Source organism: Cololabis saira, chromosome 22 (genome assembly GCF_033807715.1).
Source record: "Cololabis saira isolate AMF1-May2022 chromosome 22, fColSai1.1, whole genome shotgun sequence".
Taxonomy (NCBI): domain Eukaryota; kingdom Metazoa; phylum Chordata; class Actinopteri; order Beloniformes; family Belonidae; genus Cololabis; species Cololabis saira.
The window spans coordinates 24,582,039-24,590,850 of NC_084608.1; positions in this window are offsets into that span (position 1 = coordinate 24,582,039).

Below are 8,812 nucleotides of genomic sequence, written 5' to 3' on the forward strand. Positions count from 1 at the left end.
CATATTAAGAAAGTTTTCTAACCGCTTCAGTGATGCTTATTGCAGCAATAAATACAACTATATGCATACTTATCAATATAAGGTCAAGATTCCTCATCATAAACATCAAGAACTTTGTCATAAAACCAATGTTTTTTTATTTTAATTTTTATTCAAACTTCCTCCCATTGTGAGGATGGATTTCTACACGTCAGAGCCGAGCAACAATTATTTTAATTACTCCATTGCATGATGGGAGATGGAGTTAACTCAAATGTCCTTTGCATTGTTTATTGTATTGCTTTTTTTGTACCTACAGAAATGCAACACATAACTATAGCGGGGCAGAATTTAATAAAGTGCAAATGCCCTGGTCAGAGACGGCAGGAAGTCGGGATGAGGGAGCAGACAGTCAGAGGTGTTCTGTAAGGCACAACTAATACTCCTGTCAGTTTGTCAGGCAGTGCTCATCTGGCCCGGACTACACAGAGATAAAGTCCTTGTTATGAATCTCTCAAAGAGAATCCGAGGAACGTGGTAGTGGAAATGAGGAGGGGGGGATATGAAAGGGGGGGCAAGAGGGTGAAAAAGAGGGGGGAGGAGGTGCACATGGGCATCTGTAGGGTTAGAGGCTCCCGAAAGTATTTCATCAAAGAGGGCCAGGATCCTGGGGATTGAGATTCCGCCTGGAGGCAAGTAACCAACGGTCTCCCAAGAACATATTCCAAAGTAGGACTCGCAGAGCCAAAGCACACATCAAAAGCACCTCTGCAGCCAAAGCGATTCTGGAGGAGAAAGAAAGGGGTTCAGGTCCCTTCTTGGCCCCCTTTAAGCCCCAGATCTCACCCCAATTAAGAAGGAACTACTGTTTGTTCCAGACCCTGAGATCTGCAGGCAGGGAGGTTGCACCCACTAAGGTAGACACAAACACACACATACTCACACATGAAACTCCAACACATCTCCCTTTTGCTGCTTTCCAACCCCCCAAACGGGAATCTGAATGAAATGCTGTGCGTTCAAGGCTCCAGTGTTGTGCTGATATCGCACATAATGACCAGCTGACAGAGCGTGCTTCCAGTTTCAGATGATCTCACTGAAATTATATGTAGCGCTCAGTTTGTCCACGTATGTTACATGAGTAACAGTAAATCAATACTTGGCAGAATGTTGTGTAGGCATTTTGATTCTTGCCTTTAATTCTTCGCAGTTGGACAGATGTCACAGTGAAATGGATACAGCAGAATGAGCACATTATATCCACACAGATGTGACCACTGGAAATGCACTGGCTGCATGCAACAGCGGCGAGATGGAGGCAGTTAATGGAATATCTGAAGGGTCTTCAGTCAGAAACACACAGTGGTGGAAATGTTGAGAAATAAAAAAGTTCAAACAGTTAAAATTCTTTTACTCAGCTTTTCGCTCAGCTTTTTCTCAAGATGCAGAATGTATTGTTGCATAAGCAACACTTTATTCATAAAAAAAAATGGAGATTCACTGAGTAAACTCACTTTCTATTACTGTCGACCATGCGTCAAACATCTAACTTCCGGGTTGAGTCTCAGGGGGAACTAAGATTGCAGTTCCTCAACTGGCTGATGGAGGCCGGCTGCAAAATCAAAGAGCAAAACGTTCAACTTTAGAGCAGAAGATAAACAGATTTACAGTCTGGTTCAAAACACAGTTTTTGTCTCAGTTGCTTGATTTCACAGGCGTGACAACTCTTTGTACCACATGAGGATAGTTTATATAAAGAAATACATTCATTTCTAATATGATTGATTGTCAGTTGGCTCAGCCAATGGCCGGCCATTATCACTTCCTCATCCATAACTATCCTGCTACCACCCTTAGCAAAAAAAACAGCAGTTTGTGCTGACCCAGCATTGGCTAAATGCAGTAGTATTTTTCGATTTGGCCATTGAATCCGCCAGTGAAACGATATATTCTGCAGTTATTTCGGTGGAAAATGGCTGCAGGAGCTGGTAGCTACATCTAACCTAGAGCTAACATGGTGGCCATGTTCCCGTCAGCTTTCCTAGCAACATGGCTGTGTGCCGTATAAAGAAAATGATTATTCAAACCTGCTCTTCAGAAACAAGTGGGTCATGTGATTGGATGCTTACATTGTTTTTACAGTCTACACTGCCGACACAAACTGCTTCAGTTGCATTTCAAAGCCAGTCTATGCGACAATACCACTTTTGACCACATGGGGGCAACATATAGCAACAAAGTGTATGGCTATGTCCCTAATCACGTTGTGGCTATGTTCCTAAAACAGTATTCAGGCTACAGATCTGACGTCGTCAAGCGCACCACAAGTACACGGATTGTGGATACAGAAAAGTTCATTCAAAGGTCACTATTTGTTAATATTGTGCTGCATTTTTTTTGTGTGTAAAAGAGAACTGGGTCCGTATTTGGTGTCAGGAACAGTATTCACTCTCTCACACACACACACAAAAAAGATTAGATGCATAACTAGGAAAATTAGGTTCAATTTGTTTGGAATTTATAATCTACATCAAATCTCGGCAGTAATGTAAGTGACGCAGCCAAAGAAAAAGAGCTTGTGTGAGAACACAACAGCACTTATACATTGGGACAACCTCATTCACAGACTAAGAATACTCCCCAATCGGAGTAAACTAGGTTTGCGTGTACTCAAGAAAGTATGTCACTAGGATCATAGCGTAAGAGAGACAAGTGCACCTCTAGTGGGACAAAGGGGCATTACAAGATGTGCCATCCCCATGTTGTAGCACATTATTGTCAGTTATTCTTCTTTCAACAAAACAGGCCTTAATGCCCCCATGTGGTCAGAGGTAGTATTGCTACATAGAGTTGCTTTAAATCTCCTTTATTGTAAAAATGTTCACATACATTGTAAATAATTGTAGGAACAACTGTTAAACTATATTCGCAGCAAAGTTTACATCCTTATTTGGGAATACAACCACCCAAAGAAGGAAAGACTCTTGACAGCAGATCATTAGCGTTGCCGTACTGTCAGATGTCTCCCCACATTTTCCACGGTTTTATCTTCCGTAGCTGTTTGATATAAAAAATGACAAACCACACAATCACAAAATGAGTAATCCTGTTTTTGTTGGGGGAGGAGGGGGGGGACAAAACATATTGCTGTTAACAAGTAAAACATCCCTTTTCCCTGGTTGGAGCACCGCAGACAAAATTCCATTCAACCCACCAACATCAGGGTGGAGGCATAAATTTTTAGGAGACGTATATTTCTCAACGCAGGCAAATAAAAGCCAAATGTACATGCAAGACCAGATACCTTGAAGTAGAAAGGAGAAAATGTGTTGTTAGGGGATTTAGGATGATCTGACCCTTCGTGCTATGAATGGAATGTTTTATTCAAAGTCAAGGAGTTCGACATTGTCGGGCAAAAAAAAGTTCACCTCTCCAAAAACACTGCGTTTTCTGATGTTTTTATGGTTGAGAAAACAAATTAAGGTCAGCTAGAGGGTGTTTGTTTTTGCCCCTAAGTGACACCCTAATGATTCCTCTTTGTATACTGTCGTTATCTGATAAAATCTCCAAAGGGTTCAGTCAAAGTCCCGGCGTTCCCTTAATCCTACAACTACAAATCTGTTGAATACACACGACTAGAAGGGCCTGACATTCAACGCGGGGTTTGCGCTGAACAAACACACCACAAGGGAGACCTTCAGGAAATTTTAATCGACTATCAGGAGTGCCTTATCCATCCTTGACACACTTCAGAAAAAGTCCTCCTACACCTTTTTCCCTCCTCTCTGACACGTACTGCACCTGTACACATTTGTACATTCAGGACACACAGCACTCCCCTCCTCTACCCCCCCCTGCCTGAGGTAACGGGTGGCTTGAGTGGGCCATTAGTGTGAATGACTGATAAGACTCTTAGCTCCCAACAATCACCAAAAAAAAAGAGGGGGGGGGGGGACTTTTGCAGCTATTTTGAATCCGTCAGAAATAATAAACGCAAAACTATATCCACTTGGGCTACTTAAGCAATTTCCCTGTGATATTGTCCCGCGGGGATTTCATGTGGATTCCAAATGACGACATAATAAAACCACGACGCCCGCGCCCCCTTATCAGACTGGATTAAAAGGGAATAATGAAACAGAGAGGGTTTTGAGCCTTGTGTGGTATGAATATGATTATCTAATGGACTCCAATGGAAAGGCATGTTAATTCGACTCTAACGCGAGACCTTTCACAGACTATCTGCTGCCCCTGGCTCCCCCTAAGACCCATCCTTCCTCCCCCCTTTTTCAACCCGTTTTTCTGCTTCCTTTGCCTCTTCCTTTAAGTTTAAATAATCGCTCTGCCTTCTCCTCAGAAGTCATTATGCCCGCCGTCTATCTGTGTATGAACGTGAGCATGGGAGAGTGATAAATTCTTCCTCGTTTTTCCACACTCCCCTCCCCAGTCTGATTGGTGTGTGTTGGCCTCTTAACTTTCAGACAAAAGCACTCTAGGCAGTTTATCAATATTCTGATTCTCTTTTTTTCATTTTTTCTCTCATGCCATCCATAGAGATCATAGTTGCCGGCAGAATGTGGGTCACTTTCCTACAAACTCCAAATCAAACTTTCCGAATAACCATTTTCAATTCAAATTCACATTATATGGTCTGATGCTGGGATTAGTAAGGAAGTTGTATTTGAATACGTTGTCAAAACAACATCACTGTGAATAAACCGTAAACTATAGTGGATTTAAAAAAAACAAACACACATAATAAGAAGGTTTAAGCCATGCAGGTCATGCTGTGAAGACTGTTAAGATGTCAAACACATCTCACTTGTGTGTGTTTTTTAAAATGGGTTCTGACTGATTAAACATACCAATGCTTTTGATCAACAACTAACAAAAAAAGAAAAGTCCCTGACCATCTCACACCCAGACTGGGGGGTCATCATTAGCCCCGTTAAGGCCAATAACCCTCCTTGAGCACCATTGTTGAGTCCATTCTCATCTACTGAAGCACGGAGGAGTATTGTGGATCGGCGCACACATCCTGAGAGCAGACCGGGGCTCCCGAAGGACTCAGTTAAAAAAAAGCATCAATATTTCATCAAACTACTCTCTTTTCTGGTCCAGATCAAAGCCTCGACTCCCACAGTCCTACAGGTAGAGATGGCTCTTTTGTTTTTTGCTCCTCAGGTAGAGCAGCAGTCAGACTCTTTTGGAAACCTCGCAACACTCAGCCCATCCATCTCCCAGCATACTGCCTTGCTTTTGGAAGAGGAGGTAAAAGGAAGAGTAGAGACTGTGAGGATAAAAACACGTTCAAGAGATGTCCAGAGATTGAACTTTTCAGCTTTGCAGCGTTGCATTATTTCCTGTTTTTTTTCCTCCCCCAGGTATAACCACAGTGAGACTAATGCTGAAAACAACGCCGTTGTAGTTTGTCTTAAAAAGACTGAATATGTTGCAAACTTCACAATCGCTGTTTAAAATATATTCACCTCTTTATGACTGAACTGCTTTGAAAATCCTTCCTTTGCTGGGGGAGTTGTGTCCAACTGTAGGCAGTAAGGTTATTTCTGAGATGTTCCACGCGTGTACGATACTTTACAGGGAACGCTAGAACTAGGACTCATAGTTTGTTTTTCTTTTAAATCCCTCGCTGCAAGAAAACCAATAACAATTCCCGCAACAGTTCAAAGCGGTGAAAAAAGGGGAAAATAAAATAAATAGATGTACCGACAAATTAGAAAACATGAGAGTCTGTGAACAATAAAATCACAGAAAACTGGTTACGACATGCCTTTGGCAGGAAAGAGACAACATCACTTTTAAATGAATAAAGCACAACACAATAATCTGTCTTTGGAACACAAGACCACAATACTTAAAGTCAAAAAAGAGTAATAAACAGAAAGTTTTCTTCAACATAGCTCACAGATGAGGACAAGACAGAGGACGGCTATCCATATTTGTTAAAATGATGGATGTAAAAAAGATTACCAGCATTCACAGATCTGAACCGTTCCGCCAAACTAAAATCAAATACTGGTGGCAGAGAATTAAAGAGCCCTTTTTTCCACAAGATACTGATCTTTTCATGCGGGTCTGCTAGAAAAAAACTGAAAATGCTTTGATGTTGAAAAACGGATGAGTCTCTCACACTGTGCACTAGTGCGTTACCTTTAGTCACCTTCTGTCTGAAATGCATCGTTTTAACTCCTGTCTCTTTAAGGCCCTCCAGCTGAAAGGCCAAGTGCGCTCTGATTGGTCAACAAATGGTTCAACTGGTACATAGACAGATGTATAACTATTGGACATAGGTTTTCTGATGACGGGTTTTGAAGACAGGTCCTTTTCCAGGTGCTGCCCTGCTCCATGTTGGAATCAGACGAAACCAACAGGCTCGTAAGCCGACTGGAACATGGCAAGTTTATAGGCTTTAAAGGCAGGGTAGGTCATTTTTACCTGCTTTTTGCTATAATACATGAGTTTTATATACTGTTAGCGAACAATTAATGAACAGCTCTCACATCAACATAAAAGATAATAATTGAGGAAGCATCGTTGGTGACCCAGGTGATGTCACTGGATTTTTCTTGTCTGTTAAACTCTGTTTTTTCAGTGAACAGCTATTATGCATTTGTGTAGTTTGGAAGCCGGTCTGAAGGAAAGGTTGTACTTTTTGAATGTGTGTTTTCAAAAATCTCACTTTAGCTTTAACACCATCTCGTATCCAACCTTTGATGCTTCTGCTGAAACCAGCTGTTAATATTACCTTTGATATTTCAACCATTTAATAAAAATCTTCACCACTCATCACATATTTTGAACTCATTGTAATATTTTACATGGAAATTCATTCTAGGTCAATGAAATTATCCATCATCCCTGTCTTAATAATGTTATTTTTACGGGCAAGCTGTAAAGGTATTGATGCAATGTGACGCTTTCGGTCGTAGAATTCAGTCAGAAGCCACAAGAGAAGCAAACAAAATCTTCACCGCTTTCCTGGATAACAGAAGAACAGAACCGGCGTCCTAAACACCTGCAGATCTATTCTTACATCTCTCCAGATCAATTAAATACCGCTGTCAACTACAGCAGACAAGAGAGAGCTCTGGGGTCTTGTTTCAGCGGCCTTCCCATTGATAAGTGAGCCCATCACTGTAACTCCTCTCACGGTGGAACATGCAGGAAAAGAACCAGGTGTTTGGATTATTCTTATTCAAGCAACATCCTTGGTTTCAATCCTCATCGTTTCTGCTGCACGCAGGATAAAACTGAGTTCAAATTGAAATCATATTTATCTCACGTTGAGGTCCAGAGACCGGGCCAGCTGACATCACTGCCACACCCAATGTGGACCAGATAGCGGGCAATGACGTCATGGAGTTTTCATGCTATAGTGCTTTTAAGAGACAGACGGATCGGCCAAAAGAAAACACTAAGAAGTGATGAGGGGATGAGGGAATGCTTGGTATTTATCCACACATGATGAATAGTGTTTTGATTTAATTTTTACCTAAATATATGATGATACAACACTCCTCTGGCAAAACATGCTCATTTGACCTATTTAAATTCCATTTATTTGATAGTTATTAGAAGGAGCCTGGACTCAGATTATTAACTAATTTAATTTATTTAGATATATTCAATTATAATTATGGACTTGTGATATAAACCATGAAAACCTGAACCTCATCTTCATATATATATATATATATATATATATATATATATATATATATATATATTCCTTCTTCCCTTTCAGTTCATACAGCTCTCAGTTGTATTTTTGTTGTACCTTCGTAGTTGCTGCTCGAGTTCTTCACCATTCCCCGGTCTGCTCTCTGGGCTTTAGTGTTTGTTTTTTGTTATTTTTCTTTTTAACATCTTGCAGCGTGTTTGTTTTTTCTTATTTGCTCTCCAATCTTTCTCCAGAAAATATGCAGGAGATCAAGACGCAGGAGTAATAATAAAAAATGACTCCTGCTTCCCAATCTCCTGCATTTTGTGTCTACTCCCTGTAAATCTTGAGACATAAAAATCACTACCACGATGCTGCTTGTGTACATAATGTAATATAAATATTTAAGAATTATTACAACAGTGAAAAAAAATGTATCTTTTAAATCTTTTTCCAAATTTTGAGGTACATTTTCTGTATAAATTCCCAAACAGTAGATCACGTATCTCTAATGGTCCTGGACATCCTGAACCCATGTAATTAATTCATTGATTAACGTGAGCTTACACAGAGGGCTCTTTCATAATAGCTTATAAAGGAGGCTTCTCCAAGATTTTCAGGTGTTTCATTAGTTTAATTAATTAACTTACAGCATGAGCATTTTACCAAGCACATTAAACACATTTTAATGCAATGATGTCATGAAAATTTAAGTGTAAAATAATTGACATTTATGAAATAATTCATCATTTAGACATCCAGATATATGCTCTTACTTGCAAGGAACTGCAAGGCCGTCGCTCTGTTTTCAGTATTATAAAGACACGATGGTTGTTTATGGCTCTCTGTTTGTCATCATGGATGTGTAAATGTGCTTCCTCTCCCGCCGTCAGCTGTGGTTTCCTGTCGTCCCCGAACGCACAAGGCCTCTTCTCATCCCCTCATCATCGGTGTCAATCTGTGGCTGTCACTCGGAGCCGGACAGTGACTAACGACACTCGCAGTCAGTCAAACACTTATCACCGCACAGGTAACACGCAGGCCCGGAAATGACTGACGTGAAATGGAAACGTCTCTCATTCTGCGGGCCCGGGAGCTGAAGTGAAATATTAGCTGTGGGAGAGATGGCGGCTGATAAGGGGCTCCCTGTTC